Genomic DNA, 22,255 nt, shown 5'->3' on the forward strand with positions numbered 1-22,255 from the left:
CCATCGCCATGTATCAATCCCAAACTATCCCATTGCCCTGCTCTCTCCCCATAGCCCTGTTTCAATCCCAAACTAATCCCTTTGCCCTACTCTCTCTCCATAGCCCTGTATCAATCCCAAACTATCCCATTGCCCTGCTCTCTCCCCATAGCCCTGTATCAATCCCTAACTAATCCCTTTGCCCTGCTCTCTCTCCATAGCCCTGTATCAATCCCAAACTAATCCCATTGCCCTGATCTCTCCCCATAGCCCTGTATCAATCCTAAACTAATCCCATTGCCCTGCTCTCTCTCCATAGCCCTGTATCAATCCTAAACTAATCCCACTGCCCTGCTCTCTCTCCATAGCCCTGTATCAATCCTAAACTAATCCCACTGCCCTGCTCTCTCTCCATAGCCATGTATCAATCCCAAACTAATCCCACTGCTCCACTGTCTCTCCATAGCCCTGTATCAATCCCAAACTAATCCCATTGCCCTGCTCTCTCCATAGCCCTGTATCAATCCCAAACTAATCCCATTGCCCTGCTCTCTCTCCATAGCCCTGTATCAATCCCAAACTAATCCCACTGCTCCACTCTCTCTCCATAGCCCTGTATCAATCCCAAACTAATCCCATTGCCCTGCTCTCTCCATAGCCCTGTATCAATCCCAAACTAATCCCACTGCTCCACTCTCTCTCCATAGCCCTGTATCAATACGAAACTAATCCCACTGCCCTGCTCTCTCTCCATAGCCCTGTATCAATCCCAAACTAATCCCACTGCCCTGATCTCTCCCCATAGCCCTGTATCAATCCTAAACTAATCCCACTGCCCTGCTCTCTCTCCATAGCCATGTATCAATCCCAAACTAATCCCACTGCCCTGATCTCTCCCCATAGCCCTGTATCAATCCTAAACTAATCCCATTGCCCTGCTCTCTCTCCATAGCCCTGTATCAATCCTAAACTAATCCCACTGCCCTGCTCTCTCTCCATAGCCATGTATCAATCCCAAACTAATCCCACTGCCCTGATCTCTCCCCATAGCCCTGTATCAATCCTAAACTAATCCCACTGCCCTGATCTCTCCCCAAAGCCCTGTATCAATCCTAAACTAATCCCACTGCCCTGCTCTCTCCCCATAGCCCTGTATCAATCCCAAACTAATCCCACTGCTCCACTCTCTCTCCATAGCCCTGTATCAATCCCAAACTAATCCCACTGCCCTGATCTCTCCCCATAGCCCTGTATCAATCCTAAACTAATCCCATTGCCCTGATCTCTCTCCATAGCCCTGCATCAATCCTAAACTAATCCCACTTCCCTGCTCTCTCTCCATAGCCATGTATCAATCCCAAACTAATCCCACTTCCCTGCTCTCTCTCCATAGCCATCTATCAATCCCAAACTAATCCCACTGCCCTGATCTCTCTCCATACCCCTGTATCAATCCCAAACAAATCCCTTTGCCCTGCTCTCTCTCCATAGCCATGTATCAATCCCAAACTAATCCCACTGCCCTGATCTCTCTCCATAGCCATGTATCAATCCCAAACTAATCCCACTTCCCTGCTCTCTCTCCATAGCCATGTATCAATCCCAAACTAATCCCACTGCCCTGATCTCTCTCCATAGCCCTGTATCAATCCTAAACTAATCCCATTGCCCTGCTCTCTCTCCAGACACCTGCATCAATCCCAAACTAATCGCACTGCTCCACTCTGTCTCCATAGCCCTGTATCAATCCCAAACTAATCCCATTGCCCTGCTCTCTCTCCATAGCCCTGTATCAATCCCAAACTAATCCCTTTGCCCTGCTCTCTCTCCATAGCCCTGTATCAATCCCAAACTAATCCCATTGCCCTGCTCTCTCCCCATAGCCCTGTATCAATCCCAAACTAATCCCTTTGCCCTGCTCTCTTTCCATAGCCCTGTATCAATCCCAAACTAATCCCATTGCCCTGCTCTCTCCCCATAGCCCTGTCTCCATCCCAAACTAATCCCTTTGCCCTGCTCTCTCTGCATAGCCCTGTATCAATCCCAAACTAATCTCTTTGCCCTGCTCTCTCCCCATAGCCCTGTATCAGTGCAAACTAATCCCATTGCCCTACTTTCTCCATCGCCCTGTATCAATCCCAAACTAATCCCATTGCCCCACTCTCTCTCCATAGCCCTGTATCAATCCCAAACTAATCCCACTGCTCCACTCTCTCTCCATAGCCCTGTATCAATCCCAAACTAATCCCACTGCCCTGCTCTCTCTCCATAGCCCTGTATCAATCCTAAACTAATCCCACTGCCCTGCTCTCTCCATAGCCCTGTATCAATCCCAAACTAATCCCACTTACCTGCTCTCTCTCCATAGCCCTGTATCAATCCCAAACTAATCCCACTGCCCTGCTCTCTCCATAGCCCTGTATCAATCCCAAACTAATCCCATTGCCCCACTCTCTCTCCATAGACCTGTATCAATCCCAAACTAATCCCACTGCTCCACTCTCTCTCCATAGCCCTGTATCAATCCCAAACTAATCCCACTGCCCTGCTCTCTCCATAGCCCTGTATCAATCCTAAACTCATCCCACTTCTCCACTCTCTCTCCATAGCCCTGTATCAATCCTAAACTAATCCCACTGCCCTGCTCTCTCCATAGCCCTGTATCAATCCTAAACTAATCCCATTCCCCTGCTCTCTCTCCATAGCCCTGTATCAATCCTAAACTAATCCCATTGCCCTGCTCTCTCTCCATAGCCCTGTATCAATCCCAAACTAATCCCACTGCCCCACTCTCTCTCCATAGCCCTGTATCAATCCCAAACTAATCCCACTGCCCTGCTCTCTCCCCATAGCCCTGTATCAATCCCAAACTAATCCCATCGCCCTGTTCGTTCCCCATAGCCATGTATCAATCCCAAACTAATCCCACTGCTCCACTCTCTCTCCATAGCCCTGTATCAATCCTAAACTAATCCCATTGCCCTGCTCTCTCCCCATAGCCCTGTATCAATCCCAAACTAATCCCATTGCCCTGCTCTCTCTCCATCGCCCTGTATCAATCCCAAACTAATCCCACTGCCCTGCTCTCTCTTCATAGCCATGTATCAATCCCAAACTAATCCCACTGCTCCACTCTCTCTCCATAGCCCTGTATCAATCCCAAACTAATCCCACTGCTCCACTCTCTCTCCATAGCCCTGTATCAATCCCAAACTAATCCCATTGCTCTGCTCTCTCTCCATAGCCCTGTATCAATCCCAAACTAATCCCACTGCCCTGCTCTCTCTCCATAGCCCTTATCAATCCTAAACTAATCCCACTTACCTGCTGTCTCCCCATCGCCCTGCATCAATCCCAAACTAATCCCACTGCCCTGCTCTCTCTCCATAGCCCTGTATCAATCCCAAACTAATCCCATTGCCCTGCTCTCTCTCCATAGCCCTGTATCAATCCCAAACTAATCCCACTGCCCCACTCTCTCTCCATAGCCCTGTATCAATCCCAAACTAATCCCATTGCCCTGCTCTCTCTCCATAGCCCTGTGTCAATCCCAAACTAATCCCATTGCCCTGCTCTCTCTCCATAGCCCTGTATCAATCCCAAACTAATCCCATTGCCATGCTCTCTCTCCATAGCCCTGTATCAATCCCAAACTAATCCCATTGCCCTGCTCTCTCCATAGCCCTGTATCAATCCCAAATTAATCCCATTGCCCCGCTCTCTCTCCATAGCCCTGTATCAATCCCAAACTAATCCCACTTCCCTGCTCTCTCTCCATAGCTGTGTATCAATCCCAAACTAATCTCATTGCCCTGCTCTCTCTCCGTAGCCTTGTATCAATCCCAAACTAATCTCATCGCCCTGCTCTGTCTCCATAGCCCTGTATCAATCCCAAACTAATCCCACTTCCCTGCTCTCTCTCCATAGCCCTGTATCAATCACAAACTAATCCCACTGCCCCACTCTCTCTCCATAGCCCTGTATCAATCCCAAACTAATCTCATTGCCCCGCTCTCTCTCCATAGCCCTGTATCAATCCCAAACTAATCCCACTTCCCTGCTCTCTCTCCATAGCCCTGTATCAATCACAAACTAATCCCACTGCCCCACTCTCTCTCCATAGCCCTGTATCAATCCCAAACTAATCTCATTGCCCTGCTCTCTCTCCGTAGCCCTGTATCAATCCCAAACTAATCCCACTGCCCCACTCTCTCTCCATAGCCCTGTATCAATCCCAAACTAATCCCACTGCCCCACTCTCTCTCCATAGCCCTGTATCAATCCCAAACTAATCTCATTGCCCTGCTCTCTCTCCGTAGCCCTGTATCAATCCCAAACTAATCCCACTGCCCCACTCTCTCTCCATAGCCCTGTATCAATCCCAAACTAATCCCACTTCCCTGCTCTCTCTCCATAGCTGTGTATCAATCCCAAACTAATCCCACTGCCCTGCTCTCTCTCCATAGCTGTGTATCAATCACAAACTAATCCCACTGCCCCACTCTCTCTCCATAGCCCTGTATCAATCCCAAACTAATCTCATTGCCCCACTCTCTCCCCATAGCCCTGTATCAATCCCAAACTAATCCCATTGCCCTGCTCTCTCTCCATAGCCCTGTATCAATCCCAAACTAATCCCATTGCCATGCTCTCTCTCCATAGCCCTGTATCAATCCCAAACTAATCCCATTGCCATGCTCTCTCTCCATAGCCCTGTATCAATCCCAAATTAATCCCATTGCCCCGCTCTCTCTCCATAGCCCTGTATCAATCCCAAACTAATCCCACTTCCCTGCTCTCTCTCCATAGCTGTGTATCAATCCCAAACTAATCCCATTGCCCCGCTCTCTCTCCATAGCCCTGTATCAATCCCAAACTAATCCCACTTCCCTGCTCTCTCTCCATAGCTGTGTATCAATCCCAAACTAATCTCATCGCCCTGCTCTGTCTCCATAGCCCTGTATCAATCCCAAATTAATCCCATTGCCCCGCTCTCTCTCCATAGCCCTGTATCAATTCCAAACTAATCCCACTTCCCTGCCTTCTCTCCATTGCTGTGTATCAATCCCAAACTAATCCCATTGCCATGCTCTCTCTCCATAGCCCTGTATCAATCCCAAATTAATCCCATTGCCCCGCTCTCTCTCCATAGCCCTGTATCAATCCCAAACTAATCCCACTTCCCTGCTCTCTCTCCATAGCTGTGTATCAATCCCAAACTAATCTCATTGCCCTGCTCTCTCTCCGTAGCCTTGTATCAATCCCAAACTAATCTCATTGCCCCGCTCTCTCTCCAGAGCTGTGTATCAATCCCAAACTAATCTCATTGCCCCGCTCTCTCTCCATAGCCCTGTATCAATCCCAAACTAATCCCACTGCCCCACTCTCTCTCCATAGCCCTGTATCAATCCCAAACTAATCTCATTGCCCCGCTCTCTCTCCATAGCCCTGTATCAATCCCAAACTAATCCCACTGCCCGACTCTCCCTCCATAGCCTTGTATCAATCCCAAACTAATCCCACTGCCCCACTCTCTCTCCATAGCCCTGTATCAATCCCAAACTAATCTCATTGCCCCGCTCTCTCTCCATAGCCCTGTATCAATCCCAAACTAATCCCACTTCCCTGCTCTCTCTCCATAGCTGTGTATCAATCCCAAACTAATCTCATTGCCCCGCTCTCTCTCCATAGCCCTGTATCAATCCCAAACTAATCCCACTGCCCCACTCTCTCTCCATAGCCCTGTATCAATCCCAAACTAATCTCATTGCCCCGCTCTCTCTCCATAGCCCTGTAACAATCCCAAACTAATCTCACTTCCCTGCTCTCTCTCCATAGCTGTGTATCAATCCCAAACTAATCTCATTGCCCTGCTCTCTCCATAGCCCTGTATCAATGGGCGGCACAGTGGCGCAGTGGTTAGCACCGCAGCCTCACAGCTCCAGGGACCCGGGTTCGATTCCGGGTACTGCCTGAGTGGAGTTTGCAAGTTCTCCCTGTGTCTGCGTGGGTTTTCTCCGGGTGCTCCGGTTTCCTCCCACAAACCAAAAGACTTGCAGGTTGATAGGTAAATTGGCCATTATAAATTGTCACTAGTATAGGCAGGTGGTAGGGAAATATAGGGACAGGTGGGGATGTTTGGTAGGAATATGGGATTAGTGTAGGATTAGTATAAATGGGTGGTTGATGTTCGGCACAGACTCGGTGGGCCGAAGGGCCTGTTTCAGTGCTGTATCTCTAATCTAATCTAACCTAATCTAATCCCAAACTAATCCCACTGCCCTGCTCTCTCTCCATAGCCCTGTATCAATCCCAAACTAATCTCATTGCCCTGCTCTCTCTCCATAGCCCTGTATCAATCCCAAACTAATCCCACTGCCCAGCTCTTGTTCGATCTGCTCTGTTGTGTGTAAAAGATCCCATGGCACTGTTTTGAAGAAGAGCAGGGGAGTTCTCCCCTGTGTCCTGCCCAATATCCCTCAATCAATATCACTAAAAACAGATTATCTGGTCATTATCACATTACTGTTTGTGGGAGCTTACTGTGCACAAATTAGCTGCTGCATTTCCTACAACAGTGACTGTACTCCAGTGCTGGAAATGGATGAAGAAAATAGAAAATTAGTGCACTCCATCCAAGAGAGAAAGATACAATATTTCAGTCACATCGTTAGAGTAGAAGATAGACAGAGACAATTATTAGAAGGAAAGATCAATGGAAAACGTAGGAGAGGGAAGAGAGGAGACAATGGAGGATGGATATAATAGACTGGATGCAGTTGACCTATTTGGAAAGTGTAACAGCAGCACAGGATAGAGAAAGGTGAAGATCCATGGCAGTAACCTTCTGTGAAGAAGGTGACACCAATGAACTAACACTTCAGAAGTAATTCATTGAATGTAAAGTGCTTTAGAAAGTTATGAAAGATGCTATATAAATGCAAATCTTTCTTTGAAAATTGTGGAGGAAATTTGAAGACAGAAGGGTTAATTCTCCGAGACTCCAGCTTCTGAATCCGGTCAAATAGCAACAATCTGAACCATCGTCAGCTGGAGGATCAGTCACCACGGAGATGACAAATTCCTGGCGGGAATCTCATTCGCCCTGAGAATGCAGTGGATTCTATTGAAAGGAGCAATCGCTGTTTGCTGCCCCCCACTCCCCCACCCCCTTGCCCAATGAACACTTCAGCCACGAGCCATTCCTGTTGCTGCAGCGGGTGCTATGATTGAGAGAAATTACATGGTGAATGATCTTTCTGTCGCCAGGCTTCGTCTTTGCAAATGAACAAAAAGGAGGTTTGACAAACCCTTTTTTATGAATTCTTTCCTGGGATGTAGGAGCTGTTGGTGAGGTCTCATTATTGCTCAAGAAGCTTGTTGCTGAGGGACTTTCTACACCCACTCAGAGGTACAAAGAGTCAACCACACCGTGTGGGACTGGAGTTATGTGAAGCCCAGACCAGCTCAGGATGGTAGGTTCCCTTCTCTGAAGGACATTAGTTAATCAGTTGGATTTTTAATGATAATTTTTGTGGTCATTTTCTGTTGCCAGCTGACAAATGATTAGATTTATTGAATTCAGTTTCACAACATGCCCTGGTGGCTTGGAACTCCCGATTACTGGTCCACAATCAGAACCATGACAGAGCTACAAACATCTGGTAAGTTCAGTTGCGGGCTTTGGTTGTAATGTCACAGCCAGGTGGGTCACAGAATTCTCATACATGGGCTCACTGGCTCCCAGACTCAGATGGTCCTTGGGGCAATAAAGCAAGGAATAATTCAACTGTGGCTCATCTGTGACAATATGATATTATAGCTATTAATGAAACGTGGCTTCAGGAGGGACAGGAATGGCAGCTCAACGTTCCTGGTTACAGGGTTTTCAGATGCAATCAGGAGGGGGAGTGGCAATTTTGGTCAAAGAAACTATTACAGCTGTGAGGAGGGATGATATGTTGGAAGGTTCATCGAATTAGGCCATATGGATTGAGCTAAGGAACAAAAAAGGGGCAATCACACTGCTGGGAGTGTACTATAGACCCCCAAACAGTCCGAGGGAGATAGAAGAGCAGATATGTAGGCAAATCTCTGAGAAGTGCAAGAACAATAGGGCAGTAATAGCAGGAGATTTCAATTACCCCAATATTAACTGGGATAGTTTTAGTGTGAAAGGAATTGAGGAGCAGAATTCTTGAGGTGCATTCAGGAGAACTTTTTTGCCCAGTATGTAGCAAGTCCAACAAGAGAGGACGCAGTTTTAGACTTAGTTTTAGGAAATGAAGATGGGCAGGTGGAAGGAGTGGCAGTGGGAGAGCATTTTGGTGGCAGTGATCATAATTCAGTCAGTTTTAACATAATTATAAAAAAGGACAGAGATAGAACAGGAGTTAGAGTTCTCAATTGGGGCAAGGACAATTTTACTAAACTGAGGAGTGATTTAGTGAAAGTGAACTGGAAACAGCTACTTGAAGGTAAATCAGTGTCAGAACAGTGGGAGGCATTCAAAGGGAAGATTCAAGGGGGTCAGAGTAAACATGTTCCCACAGGGAAAAAGGGTGAGGCGGCCAAATCTGGAGCCCCCTGGATGTCAAGCAGCCGACAGAGTAAGATAAGGTAGAAAAGGAAAGCTTGTGTCCAACACCGAGAACTCAATACTACAGAAAGCTGAGAGGAGTATAGAAAGTGGAGGGGTGAAATCAAAAAGGAAATTAGGAAAGCAAAGAGAGGGCATGAAAGAATATTGGCAAGAAAAATCAAGGTGAACCCAAAGATGTTTTAACAATACATTAAGAGTAAGAGGACAACTAAGGAGAGAGTAGGGCCCATAAAAGACCAAAAAGGTAACCTATGTGTAGGAATGGAAGATATTTGTATGGCTCTTCATGAATACTTTGCATCTGCCTTCACAAAAGAGGGGAAAGATGCAGATATTGTAGTTAAGGAGGAAGAGTGTGAAGTATTGGATGTGATAAACATAGGGAGAGAGGAAGTATTAATGAGATTAACGGCCTTGAAAGTTGATAAATCACCAGGGCCGGTTGAAATGTATCCTCGGCTGTTAAAAGAAGCAAGAGAGGAAATAGCAGAGGGTCTGACCCTCATTTTCCAGTCTTCACTGGATACAGGTGTGGTGCCGGAGGATTGGAGAACTGCTAACATTGTACCTCTGTTTAAAAAGGGAGCAAGGGATAGACCGAATAATTACAGCCCAGTCAGACTAACCTCAGTAGTGGGCAAATTATTGGAATCTATTCTGAGAGACAGGATAAACTGTCACTTAGAAAGGCACAGGTTAATCAAGGATAGTCAGCATGGATTTGTTAAGGGAAGATCTTGTTTGACCAACTTGATTGAATTTTTTGAAGTAACAAGGAAGATAAATGAGGTTAGTGCAGTTGATGTGGTCAACATGGATTTTAGCAAGGCTTTTGACAAGGTCCCACATGGCAGACTGGTTAAAAAAATTAAATCCCATGGGATCCAGGGAAATGCAGCAAGGTGGATACAAAATTGTCTCAGTGGCAGGAAACAAAGGGTAATTGTTGACTGGAGGGCTGTTTCCAGCGGCGTTCTGCAGGGCTCAGTACTGGGTCCCCTACTTTTTGTGGTATATATTAATGATTTGGACGTAGATGTAGGGGGCATGATCAAGAAGTTTGCAAATGACACAAAGATTGGCTGTGTGGTAGATAGCGAGGAGGATAGCTGCAGGCTGCAGGAAGATATTGATGGTCTGGTCAGATGGGCAGAAAAGTGGCAAATGGAATTCAACCTGGAGAAGTGTGAGGTGAAGAATTTGGGGAGGTCAAACAAGGCAAAGGAATACACAATTAATGAGAAAGTACTGAGAGGTGTAGAGGAAGTGTGGGACCTCGGAGTGAACGTCCACAGATCCCTGAAGGTAGCAGGACAGGTCGATAAAGTGGTTAAGAAGGCATATGGAATTCTTTCCTTTATTAGCTGAGGTATAGAATATAAGAGCAGGGAGGTTATGCTGGAACTGTATAACTCATTGGTTAGGCCACAACTTGAGTACTGTGTGCAGTTCTGGTCACCTCATTACAGAAAGGATGTAATTGCACTAGAGAGGGTACAGAGGAGATTTACGAAGATGTTGCCAGGACTGAAAAAATGCAGTTATGAGGAAAGATTGGATAGGCTGGGGTTGTTCTCATTGGAACAGAGAAGGCTGAGGGGAGATCTGATTGAAATGTACAAAATTTTGAGGGGCCTGGATAGAGTGGAGGTGAAGGGTCTATTCACCTTAGCAGAGAGGTCAGTGACGAGAGGGCATAGATTTAAAGTGATTGGTAGAAAGATTAGAGGGGAGTTGAGGAAAAACATTTTCACCCAGAGGATGGTGGGGGTCTGGAACTCACTGTCTGAAAGGGTAGTTGAGGAAGAGACCCTCAACTCATTCAAGGGGAGTCTGGATATGCAGCTCAAGTGCTGTAATCTACAGGGCTACGGACCAAATGCTGGAAGGTGGGATTAGAATTGGTGGATCGTTTTTCGGCCGGCACAGACACGATGGGCCAAGTGGCCTCTTTCTGTGCCTTAAACTTTCCATGATTCTATGAGTAGCACTATCAACTCTGAGTCACGAGATCATTGCTTCATCCCCACTTCAGAGACTTAAGAACATAATCTAGGTTGACTCTCCCAGTGCTGTTTTGAATGGGGCACTTCCTGACCCCACCCTCCCTACAGCGAGAGCCAGTACCTGGGGAAGCCGCACCCAGAGACAGCCAGAGCCCAGGGAGCTCATACCCCACACAGAACAAGTGCCTGTGGGAAGCTGCACCCTAGGGAGATCCAGTGGCCCAGGACCCTATACCTCCCACAGAGCCAGTGCCCTTGGCAACATGCACTAAAGCCTGGCTACCCGCCTGAACCCAACCAAACCCAACCTCGTGATGGGGTCAGGTAAGGTCTGTATTCTGCGTCCAGCATTCAGGCTCGGGTCGGACTGGACTATACTGTTTTGTTTCGTATTGTTTTTGTTTTAATCTACGATTTTTTCCTGTTTCAATAATATGTTTGTTATTTTCGGGTTGGGTTGGGCATTTAAAAACATTAAAGGATCGGGCCCGGGTCGGGGTCAGGTTGGGGTTGGCTGTTATCGGGTCGGGTTGGGGTTGGCTGTTATCGGGTCGGGTTTGGGTCGGGTGTGGTCGGGTTGGGGTTTGCTGTTATCGGGTCGGGTTTGGGTCGGGTTGGGGTCGGCTGTTACCGGGTCAGGATGGGGTCGGGTTGGGGTCGGCTGTTATCGGGTCAGGTTGGGGTCGGGTTGGGGTCGGCTGTTATCGGGTCAGGTTGGGGTCGGGTTGGGGTCGGCTGTTATCGGGTCAGGTTGGGGTCGGATTGGGATTGGCTGTTATCGGGTCAGGTTGGGGTTGGCTGTTATCGGGTCGGGTCGGGTTGGGGTTGGCTGTTATCGGGTCAGGTTGGGGTCGGGTTGTGGTTGGCTGTTTTCGGGTCAGGTTGGGGTTGGCTGTTATCGGGTCAGGTTGGGGTTGGCTGTTATCGGGTCAGGTTGGGGTTGACTGTTATCGGGTCGGGTTGGGGTCGGGATGGGGTTGGCTGTTATCGGGTCGGGTTGGGGTCGGCTGTTATCGGGTCGGGTTGGGGTCGGGTTGGGGTCGGGTTGGGGTCGGCTGTTATCGGGTCAGGTTTGGGTCGGGTTGGGGTCAGGTTGGGGTTGGCTGTTATCAGGTCAGGTTGGGGTCGGGTTGGGGTCGGCTGTTATCGGGTCAGGTTTGGGTCGGGTTGGGGTTGGCTGTTATCGGGTCAGGTTGGGGTCGGGTTGGGGTTGGCTGTTATCGGGTCAGGTTGGGGTCGGGTTGGGGTTGGCTGTTATCGGGTCGGGTTGGGGTCGGTTTGGGGTTGGCTGTTATTGGTTCAGGTTTGGGTCAGGTTGGGGTTGGCTGTTATCGGGTCGGGTTGGGGTCGGGTTGGGGTTGGCTGTTATCAGGTCGGGTTGGGGTCGGGTTGGGGTTGGCTGTTATCAGGTCGGGTTGGGGTCGGTTTGGGGTTGGCTGTTATTGGGTCAGGTTGGGGTCGGGTTGGGGTCAGGTTGGGGTTGGCTGTTATTGGGTCGGGTTTGGGTTGGGTTGGGGTTGGCTGTTATTGGGTCAGCTTTGGGTCGGGTTGGGGTCAGGTTGGGGTTGGCTGTTATCGGGTCAGGTTGGGGTCGGGTTGGGGTCGGCTGTTATCGGGTCGGGTTTGGGTCAGGTTGGGGTTGGCTGTTATCGGGTCGGGTCGGGGTTGGCTGTTATTGGGTCAGGTTTGGGTCGGGTTGGGGTCAGGTTGGGGTTGGCTGTTATCGGGTCGGGTTTGGGTCAGGTTGGGGTTGGCTGTTATCGGGTCGGGTTTGGGTCAGGTTGGGGTTGGCTGTTATCGGGTCGGGTTTGGGTCAGGTTGGGGTTGGCTGTTATCGGGTCGGGTTTGGGTCAGGTTGGGGTTGGCTGTTATCGGGTCGGGTTTGGGTCAGGTTGGGGTTGGCTGTTATCGGGTCGGGTTGGGGTCGGTTTGGGGTTGGCTGTTATTGGGTCAGGTTTGGGTTGGGTTTGGGTCAGGTTGGGGTTGGCTGTTATCGGGTCGGGTTGGGGTCGGGTTGGGGTTGGCTGTTATCAGGTCGGGTTGGGGTCAGGTTGGGGTTGGCTGTTATTGGGTCGGGTTTGGGTCAGGTTGGGGTTGGCTGTTATCGGGTCGGGTTTGGGTCAGGTTGGGGTTGGCTGTTATCGGGTCGGGTTTGGGTCAGGTTGGGGTTGGCTGTTATAAGTTCGGGTTGGGGTCAGGTTGGGGTTGGCTGTTATCGGGTCGGGTTTGGGTCAGGTTGGGGTTGGCTGTTATCGGGTCGGGTTTGGGTCAGGTTGGGGTTGGCTGTTATCGGGTCGGGTTGTGGTCGGGTTGGGATTGGCTGTTATCGGGTCGGGTTGGGGTCGGTTTGGGGTTGGCTGTTATTGGGTCAGGTTTGGGTTGGGTTTGGGTCAGGTTGGGGTTGGCTGTTATCGGGTCGGGTTGGGGTCGGGTTGGGGTTGGCTGTTATCAGGTCGGGTTGGGGTCAGGTTGGGGTTGGCTGTTATCGGGTCGGGTTGGGGTCGGGTTGGGGTTGGCTGTTATCAGGTCAGGTTGGGGTCAGGTTGGGGTTGGCTGTTATCGGGTCGGGTTGGGGTCGGGTTGGGGTTGGCTGTTATCAGGTCGGGTTGGGGTCAGGTTGGGGTTGGCTGTTATCGGGTCGGGTTGGGGTCGGGTTGGGGTTGGCTGTTATCAGGTCAGGTTGGGGTCGGGTTGGGGTTGGCTGTTATCGGGTCGCGTTGGGGTCGGTTTGGGGTTGACTGTTATTGGGTCAGGTTTGGGTCGGGTTGGGGTCAGGTTGGGGTTGGCTGTTATCGGGTCGGGTTGGGGTCGGGTTGGGGTTGGCTGTTATCAGGTCAGGTTGGGGTCGGGTTGGGGTTGGCTGTTATCGGGTCGCGTTGGGGTCGGTTTGGGGTTGACTGTTATTGGGTCGGGTTTGGGTCGGGTTGGGGTTGGCTGTTATCAGGTTGGGTTGGGGTCAGGTTGGGGTTGGCTGTTATTGGGTCGGGTTTGGGTCGGGTTGGGGTTGGCTGTTATCAGGTTGGGTTGGGGTCGGGTTGGGGTTGGCTGTTATCAGGTCAGGTTGGGGTCGGGTTGGGGTTGGCTGTTATCGGGTCGCGTTGGGGTCGGTTTGGGGTTGACTGTTATTGGGTCGGGTTTGGGTCGGGTTGGGGTTGGCTGTTATCAGGTTGGGTTGGGGTCGGGTTGGGGTTGGCTGTTATCAGGTTGGGTTGGGGTCAGGTTGGGGTTGGCTGTTATCGGGTCGGGTTTGGGTCAGGTTGGGGTTGGCTGTTATCGGGTCGGGTTTGGGTCAGGTTGGGGTTGGCTGTTATCGGGTCGGGTTTGGGTCAGTTTGGGGTTGGCTGTTATCGGGTCGGGTTTGGGTCAGGTTGGGGTTGGCTGTTATCGGGTCGGGTTTGGGTCAGGTTGGGGTTGGCTGTTATCGGGTCGGGTTTGGGTCAGGTTGGGGTTGGCTGTTATCGGGTCGGGTTTGGGTCAGTTTGAGGTTGGCTGTTTTCGGGTCGGGTTTGGGTCAGGTTGGGGTTGGCTGTTATCGGGTCGGGTTTGGGTCAGTTTGAGGTTGGCTGTTTTCGGGTCGGGTTTGGGTCAGGTTGGGGTTGGCTGTTATCGGGTCGGGTTTGGGTCAGTTTGAGGTTGGCTGTTATCGGGTCGGGATGTGGTCGGGTTGGGATTGGCTGTTATCGGGTCGGGTTGGGGTTGGCTGTTCTCGGGTCGGGTTGGGGTCGGGTTGGGGTTGGCTGTTATCGGGTCGGGTTGGGGTCGGGTTGGGGTTGGCTGTTATTGGGTCGGGTTGGGGTTGGGGTCGGGTTGGGGTTGGCTGTTATCGGGTCGGTTTGGGGTCCAGTTGGGGTTGGCTGTTATCGGGTCGGGTTGGGGTTGGGGTCGGGTTGGAGTTGGCAGTTATCGGGTCGGGTTGGGGTCGGGTTGGGGTTGGCTGTTATTGGGTCGGGTTGGGGTTGGGGTTGGGTTGGGGTTGGCTGTTATCGCGTTGGGCCTGGGTCGGGCTTTAATTTTATACCCGAACCAGGCTTTAACCTGCACCCCAGAGATCCAGTGCCTGAGGAAGCTGTGCCCCAAGTCAGCCAGTGTCCATGCGCACATGCACCCCAGTGGAAGTCAGTGAAGGGAAGGTGAGGATAATGTGTAGAATAGAGACAGCAATGGCTGAGATATAGAGGCATGACCAGAAAACAGTCAAAGTTAAATGTTCCTGCCTGGGACAGAATGTGTTGGGACTTTGTTATTTATGAATATTACCCAATGCAGAAGGAGGGCCCTTCCGTGTTCTGTAACAATTACTTAATTTGATTGTGTCATTTGTTCCCTGAGTTTTGTTGAACTATTTCTAACTAATTATCGGAAGGCTGCAGGACTTGTCAATGTAAAACTGTCAGCAAGATGCAGGCCATTAACTTTGAACAGCAGGAAGTCAGACATCCGGCTGTTAGTCCAACAGGATATGAGATTGTACAGGATTCCATTTCATGCCCCTCCCAGTTGATATTGCAACTCTTCACTTCCTGCTGATATGACGAGGTACTTGGCAAAGTTCTATCTCTGGAAGGCAGTTCAGCACAAGTAAAGAACTTGCATTTATCTAGCGCTTTGCATAATTACAGCCAATGAAGTACCTTTTGAAGTGGGGTCACTGTTGGAATGCAGGAAACGCAGCAGTCAATTTGTGTACAGCAAGATCCCAAAAAGCAGCTGGGAGATCACGAGCAAATAATGTCTTTAGTGATGTGGATTGAGGAATAAATATTGGCCAGAACACCAGGTAAAACTCCCCTGTTCTTGCAGTACTGTCCTGGGATCGTTTACATCCAGCTGAGAGGGCAGACAGGGGCCTCAATTATACATCTCCTCTGCAAAACGGCACCTCCAACAGTGCAGCACTCCCTCAGTACTGATCCTCCGACAGTGCGGCACTCCTTCAGTACTGACCCTCCGACAGTGCGGCGCTCCCTCAGTACTGACCCTCTGACAGTGCGGCGTTCCCTCAGTAGTGACCCTCCGACAGTGCGGCGTTCCCTCAGTACTGACCCTCCGACAGTGCAGCACTCCCACAGTACTGACCCTCCGACAGTGCAGCAATCCTTCAGTACTGACCCTCCGACAGTGCGGCACTCCTTCAGTACTGTCCCTCCGACAGTGCAGCGCTACCTCTAACAACAGGAATGTACTGTGGATGCTGGAAATATTTCCATTTCGCGCACATCTGCCCTCTTCCCATCCCCTCCCTCCCAGAAATGTGATAGTGTTCCTCTTGTCCTCACCTTCCACTCCACCAGCTTACACATTCAATGGATCATCCTTTGCTATTTCCGCCACCTCCATCATGATGCCGCCACCAAACACATCCTCCCCACCCTGCCCCCCCCAGCCCCTTTCACCATTCCCTCTGTGACACCCTGGTCTACTCCTCAGTCACCACCCTCTGCCCACCAATAGCTCCACCCCTTCCCAGGGCACCTTCCCCTGCATTCACAGGAGGTGTAATACCTGCCCATTTACCTCCTCTCTCCTCACTAACCCAGGCCCCAAACACTCCTTTCAGGTGAAGCAGCGATTTACTTGTACTTCTTTCAATGTAGTATACTGTATTCGCTGCTCACAGTGTGGTCTCCTCGACACTGGGGAGACCAAACGCAGACTGGGTAAGTGCTTTGTGGAACACCTCTGCTCAGTCCGCAAGCATGACCCCGAGCTTCCGTTTGCTGACCATTTTAATTCTCCCCCTTGCTCTCCCCCTGTCCTCTCTGCAGTATTCCAATGGAGCTCAACATAAGCTCGATGAACAGTGCCTCATCTTTCAATTGGGCACTTGCAGCCTTCCAGGCTCAACATTTCAGATCATAACCTCTGCTGCCAATTTTTTTGTTTTCAGACAGCAGCTGTTTGTGATGATTCTGCTGTTGCCATTTACACCTCCTCTAGACCCATCTTTTGTTTCTTTACTTGTCCCATTACCATCTCCTTTCCCCTTGCACCATCCTCCCTTTTGTCATTTAATCTCTCCTGCGCTCCACCCTATCACAGACCTTCCATTTTGTTCTTTCCTCCCCTCTCACTTACCCTGCCTCTGTACACGCTTAAAACCTGTTGCATCTCTAACTTTTCTCAGTTGTGATGAAAAGTCACAGATTTGAAATGTTAACTCTGTTTCTGTCTACACAGATGCTGCCAGACCTGCGGAGTATTGTTAGCATTTTCTGTTTTTACAACAAAAACTTGTATTTTTTAGTACCTTTATGTAGTAAAACATCCCAAGCAATGTTTCCTCAAATTTCTCTCTGCAGTACACGGCCTGCTTGTTGCACTGTGTGGTCCCTTTAAGATTGCCGTGCATGCGGGCATCTTAAAGGAACATTTGTTGTGTGTAGCCTGTTTGTTCCTTGTGTGGTACGTTCTGCACTGCTACATGGCCTTGCAGCTTAGAGGGAACATTGAACCCAAGGCATTTCACAAGAAGCATTGCAAAACAAATATTGACACAGAGCCACATAAGGAGATATTAGGGCAGGCGACCAAAAACTTGGTGAAGAAGGTAGGTTTTAAGCAGCATCTTTTAAAGGAGGAAAGCGAGGTAGAGAGGGGGAGAGGTTTATGAAGTGGATTCCAGACCTTAGAGCCCAGGCAGCTAAAGGCACGGCCGCCAGTGGGGAGTGATTAAAATCGAGGATGCTCAAGGGGCCATAATTAGAGGAGTACAGAAATCTCAGAGGGCTGTGGGAATGGATGAGGATTTCAACAGCAGATGAGCTGAGTTGGGACGGAGCTGTGTAATGTTATGGAGGTGGAAATAGGTGGTCTTAGTGATGGCATGGATATGTGGTTGGAAGCTCCGAACAGACTGGTTCAGCCTCAGACAGTTGCCTGGGGGTGGGGAGACGGGGTGGGGGGACAGGGAGGGGGGACGGGGAGGGGGGCGGATGGCGCAGGCTGAGAATGGAGTTGGTGATGTGGATTGTAGAGAATGGCACACCGCAGACAACACAGGCCATGGCTGTTCATTGGGAATGGGCAACTTGACGATTAGTTCAACACACACTGTGACTGCAAACACCAAGTGTCACTATGTGCTGAGCTTCTGTCTGTCCCCAGTGTTGCAAAGGATAGGTCTGGCCATGTTGCCACAGAATGCTTCATTCAGTTGGACTGTGCCATAACACGGTCCCTCGTGGCAAAAGTCTGTAGAGAAACATCTTTGACCACAAATCCATCAGGCAGTGGTCTACATGTAATGTCCTTGAGGCCCTGTGGGAAAAGGAGATGGTGGATCCTGTTGGATGGTTCCCCGAGCAGACTGTCAAACTCATTTGGCGGAATGCTTCATTACCAGAACTTTCAAACAAGCACCAAGACGTGGTTTGGCTGGCGGTGGGAAGGGCCCTCCCTGTCAGATCCTTCCTGCATGCCTGGAATCTCACCGACTCTGCACGCTGCCCTCGAGGTGGCTGTGGTGGGGAAGAGACGGTTGCCCATCTCCTTCTGAAATGTGTCTTTGCAAAGCAGGTGTGGAAAGAGATGCAGTGGTTTTTGTCGAGGTTCATCCCAAGCAGCTCTGTAACGCAGGAGTCTGTGCTCTACGGGCTGTTCCCGGGGACGCACACCGAGACAAACATCAACTGCTGCTGGAGGACTATCAATTCGGTGAAAGATGCCCTTTGGTCTGCCCAAAACTTGCTGGTCTTCCAGCGCAAAGAGTTGTCCACCACTGAATGTTGCAGACTGGTACATTCCAAGGTCCAGGACTACGTGCTGAGGGACGCACTAAAGCTTGGGGCAGCCGCAGCAAAGGCCCAATGGGGAAAGACCACAGTGTAAGGTCCTCCCGCCATAGTACTGGGAGGGGCTGGGACCCATGTAAAACCCTTCGGACTGTTTGCACCAGAGAATGTTTGAGGTGAATTGTAAAAGCTTAAAACTTTCCATCTTTGCTGTCTGTGGTGCATTATGGGTATATCCTGGCAGGACAAAATCACAAATGTGGCAGTCCTCACAAAAGCAGTCTCCCAGGTGTGTTGGTACTAACTCAAACAGAGGTAGCATCAGTGGATTGGACACGTCCACAGGACAAAATACGGTCGCATACCCGAGGACTATCTGTGTGGTGAAGTAGCCAGGCCCAGACGACCAGTGGAGTGCCCAAAGCTCCACTTCAGGGATACTTGCAAGCATGACATGAAGGCCCTAAATGTCGACTGTCACACCTGGGAGTCACTAGCTGCCGAAAGAGGGAAATGGTGACACATCCTGCGGACTGGTGTGCACTGCCATGACGACCAGTTGCTAGAGCAGCTTGGCAACAGGCGCCAGCATCAAAAACAACAACTCAGTGTCACTTGGCAGCTTCACGTTTGTGGCAGAACCTGCCTTTCAAGGACTGGCCTTCACAGCCATCAGCAACAGTGCACCAAGAGAAGACACCCCACCTAAATGGATTGTTTACTTCGTGTCCATCATCTTTCGTAGTTGGAAAGATGCCAACCTATTGTAAATATAATCTGTAATGGTACGTGTATTGAAAGAAACTGATCTGGATTGCACTTTATGTAATGTCAAATTTGAATTATTATGAAGTGTATTTTACAAATTTTATGAATAAAGTATATTTTTGGGGAAAAAAGTTCAACACACATGAGAGATTGGTTAAGAAGGTAAGATCCCATGGGATCCAGGGAAATTTGGCAAATTGGATCCAAAATTGACTTAGTGGCAGGAGGCAGAGGGTAATGGTCGAGGGTTGTTTTTGCGATTGGAAGCCTGTGACCAGTGGTGTACCACAGGGATTGGTGCTGGGGCCCTTTCTGTTTGTAGTGTACATTAATGATTTAGACGTGAATATAGGAGGTTTGATCAGTAAGTTTGCAGATGACACAAAAATTGGTGGTGGTGTAAATAGTGAGGAGGAAATCCTTAGATTACAGGACGATATAGATGGGCTGGAAAGATGGGCGGAGCAGTGGCAAATGGAATTTAATCCTGAGAAGTGTGAGGTGATGCATTTTGGGAGAACTAACAAGGCACGGGAATATACAATGGATGGTAGGACCCTAGGAAATCCAGAGGGTCAGAGGGACCTTGGTGTACTTGTCTATAGATCAGTGAAGGCAGCAGCACAGGTAGATAAGGTGGTTAGGAAGGCATATGGGATATTTGCCTTAATTAGCCGAGACATAGAATATAAGAGCAGGGAGGTTATGATGGAGCTGTATAAAACGCTAGTTAGGCCACAGCTGAGTACTGTGTACAGTTCTGGTCACCACACTATTGGGAGGATGTTATTGCACTAGAGAGGGTGCAGAGGGGATTCACCTGTTGCCTGGGCTGGAGCATTTCAGCTATGAAGAGAGACTGAAAAGGCTAGGGTTGTTTTCCTTGGAGCAGTGAAGGCTGAGGGGGGACATGATTGAGGTGTACAAGATTATGAGGGGCATTGATAGGTTAGATAGGAAGAAACTTTTTTCCCTTAGCGGAGGGGTCAATAACCAGGGGGCATAGATTTAGGGTAAGGGCAGGAGGTTTAGAGGGGATTTGAGGAAAAGTTTTTTCACCCAGCAGGTGGTTGGAATCTGGAACGCACTGCCTGAAGAGGTGGTGGAGGCAGGAAACCTCACAACATTTAAGAAGTATTTAGATGAGCACTTGAAACACCAAAGCATACAAGGCTACGGGCCAAGTGCTGGAATATGGGATTCGAATAGTTGGGTGCTGTATGGCCGGCACAGACACGATGGGCTGAAGGGCCTGTTTCTGTGCTGTATAACTCTATGACTATGACACCGTGTCAGTTACTTTTGTAAACACAAAAGTGTTGAAGTCCTCACTGAATAATTGCTGCAAGAGTGAAAGGAGGGTGGTGGAGGAGGCTGTGAGCTTGATGAAAATGCCATCTTGTTTTTTGCATAAATACAAGTGGGACCCATTCTCCAATACCTCCCGGAGTTTGACAATTCAGCTGGTGAAATCTCTTGTGAAACTGGGTACATGTTTCACCAGTGCTCTCAAACAGGTCATCAGTCAATCCACAGTCTCCTCAGGGTCCAGTGATTTTGGGTGAGGACCATACATTCTGCCCCTTCATCCAAGTCATTGATATAAATTGTAAATAGTTGAGGCCCCAGCACTGATTCCTGTGACACACCATTAGTTACGGCTTGCAAACCTGAAAATGATCCATTTATCCCTACTCTCTGCTTCCTGTTCGAATGGATTGAGGATTGAGTTAGCTAATATGTTACCATGAGCTCTTATTTTGTGTAGTAACCATTGATGTGGCACATTATCAAAAGAAATTCAAGTACACCACATCCACAGGTTCCCCTTTATCCATGTTGCTTTATCACTTCAATGAACTCTAATAAATGTCAAACGTGATTTCCCATTCACAAAACCATGTTGACTCTGCCTCATTGCATTAAGATTTTCCAAATGCCCTGCTATAACCTCCTTAATAATAGATTCTAGAATTTTCCCTATGACAGAAGTTAGGCTAACTGGCCTGTCGTTTCCTGCTTTCTGTCTCCCTCCTTTCTTGAATAGAGGAGTTACATTTGCTATTTTCCAATCTGATGGGATCTTTCTAGAATCTAGGGAATTTTGGAAAATTACAATTAATGCATCCATTATCTCAGCTGCTACTGCTTCACACTTTACCTGAATGTTCTGGAAGCTTCTGAGTCACAATTAGCCACTGGGTAACTTTATGACTTTTATTTTTATCAGGCTGTCAGACTTGTACATTCCTGGTACCCGATTCCAAATAAATTTGAATTTAAAAAAATAACTCCAAATAAAGAACAGTTCAGATTATACCGGTTTGCCTTTTCATCAAAGCTCAAGTCTCCACAGCCACTGATTTTGTACCCTACAGTCAGTGTACATAAGAACACAAGAAACAGGAGCAGGAGGAGGCCATTCGGCCCCTCCAACCTACTTTGTTGTTCAATAAGATCATGGCTGATCCTCGACCTCAACTCTACTTGCTCACCTGATCCCCATATTCCTTGATTCCTTTAGTGTCCAAAAATCTATCGAGTTCAACCTTGTATTAACACAATTCCCAGTGCACATCCTGCTTTTAAAATACTGCTCACTGATCTAATTATCCATCGAGTGAAATCCCAAAATCCCAACAAACAAAGCTGCAGACATTGTGAGGAAGAGTGAATGGAACAGAGCGAGTGGAACATTCCTACCTGACAGTTGCACTCAGTCCAGCAGGCACTGTGTCGACTCATTAAACTGTGGATTTCACCCAAGATATACACTGTCGCAGCTCCAATGAGAAACCATTTCCTTGTGCGTCAGTTAAGCTTCCTGCTAGGAATGGATGAGATACTGACCATTTACTCACTCTGTTACCTGGGCTGGAGCATTTCAGCTATGAAGAGAGACTGAAAAGGCTAGGGTTGTTTTCCTTAGAGCAGAGAAGGCTGAGGGGGGACATGATTGAGGTGTACAAGATTATGAGGGGCATTGATAGGTTAGATAGAAATAAACTTTTTCCCTTAGCGGAGGGGTCAATAACCAGAGGGCATAGATTTAGGGTAAGGGGCAGGAGGTTTAGGGGAGATTTGAGGAAACATTTTTGGAATCTGGAACGCACTGCCTGAAGAGGTGGTAGAGGCAGGAACCCTCACAACATTTAAGAAGTATTTAGATG

At 49.0% G+C, this 22,255-nt stretch overlaps 1 protein-coding gene across 3 annotated transcripts in view; it reads right to left on the minus strand.

The window, feature by feature from the left end:
* LOC137380309 (hyaluronidase-2-like) overlaps positions 1–21,888 on the minus strand; it is a 79,792-nt gene extending 57,904 nt beyond the window's left edge. For 2 of the 3 annotated variants that reach the window (XM_068052230.1, XM_068052227.1), the window contains exon 1: positions 21,789–21,888. The gene's annotated coding sequence lies outside the window, so the exon portion shown is untranslated. Of the gene's footprint in view, positions 1–16,834; positions 16,981–21,788 lie in introns of those variants that run through there. The other variant, XM_068052229.1, reaches the window with a different exon arrangement.
* Positions 21,889–22,255: the final 367 nt, after the last annotated feature.

The sequence above is a fragment of the Heterodontus francisci genome, chromosome 19 (genome assembly GCF_036365525.1).
Source record: "Heterodontus francisci isolate sHetFra1 chromosome 19, sHetFra1.hap1, whole genome shotgun sequence".
Taxonomy (NCBI): domain Eukaryota; kingdom Metazoa; phylum Chordata; class Chondrichthyes; order Heterodontiformes; family Heterodontidae; genus Heterodontus; species Heterodontus francisci.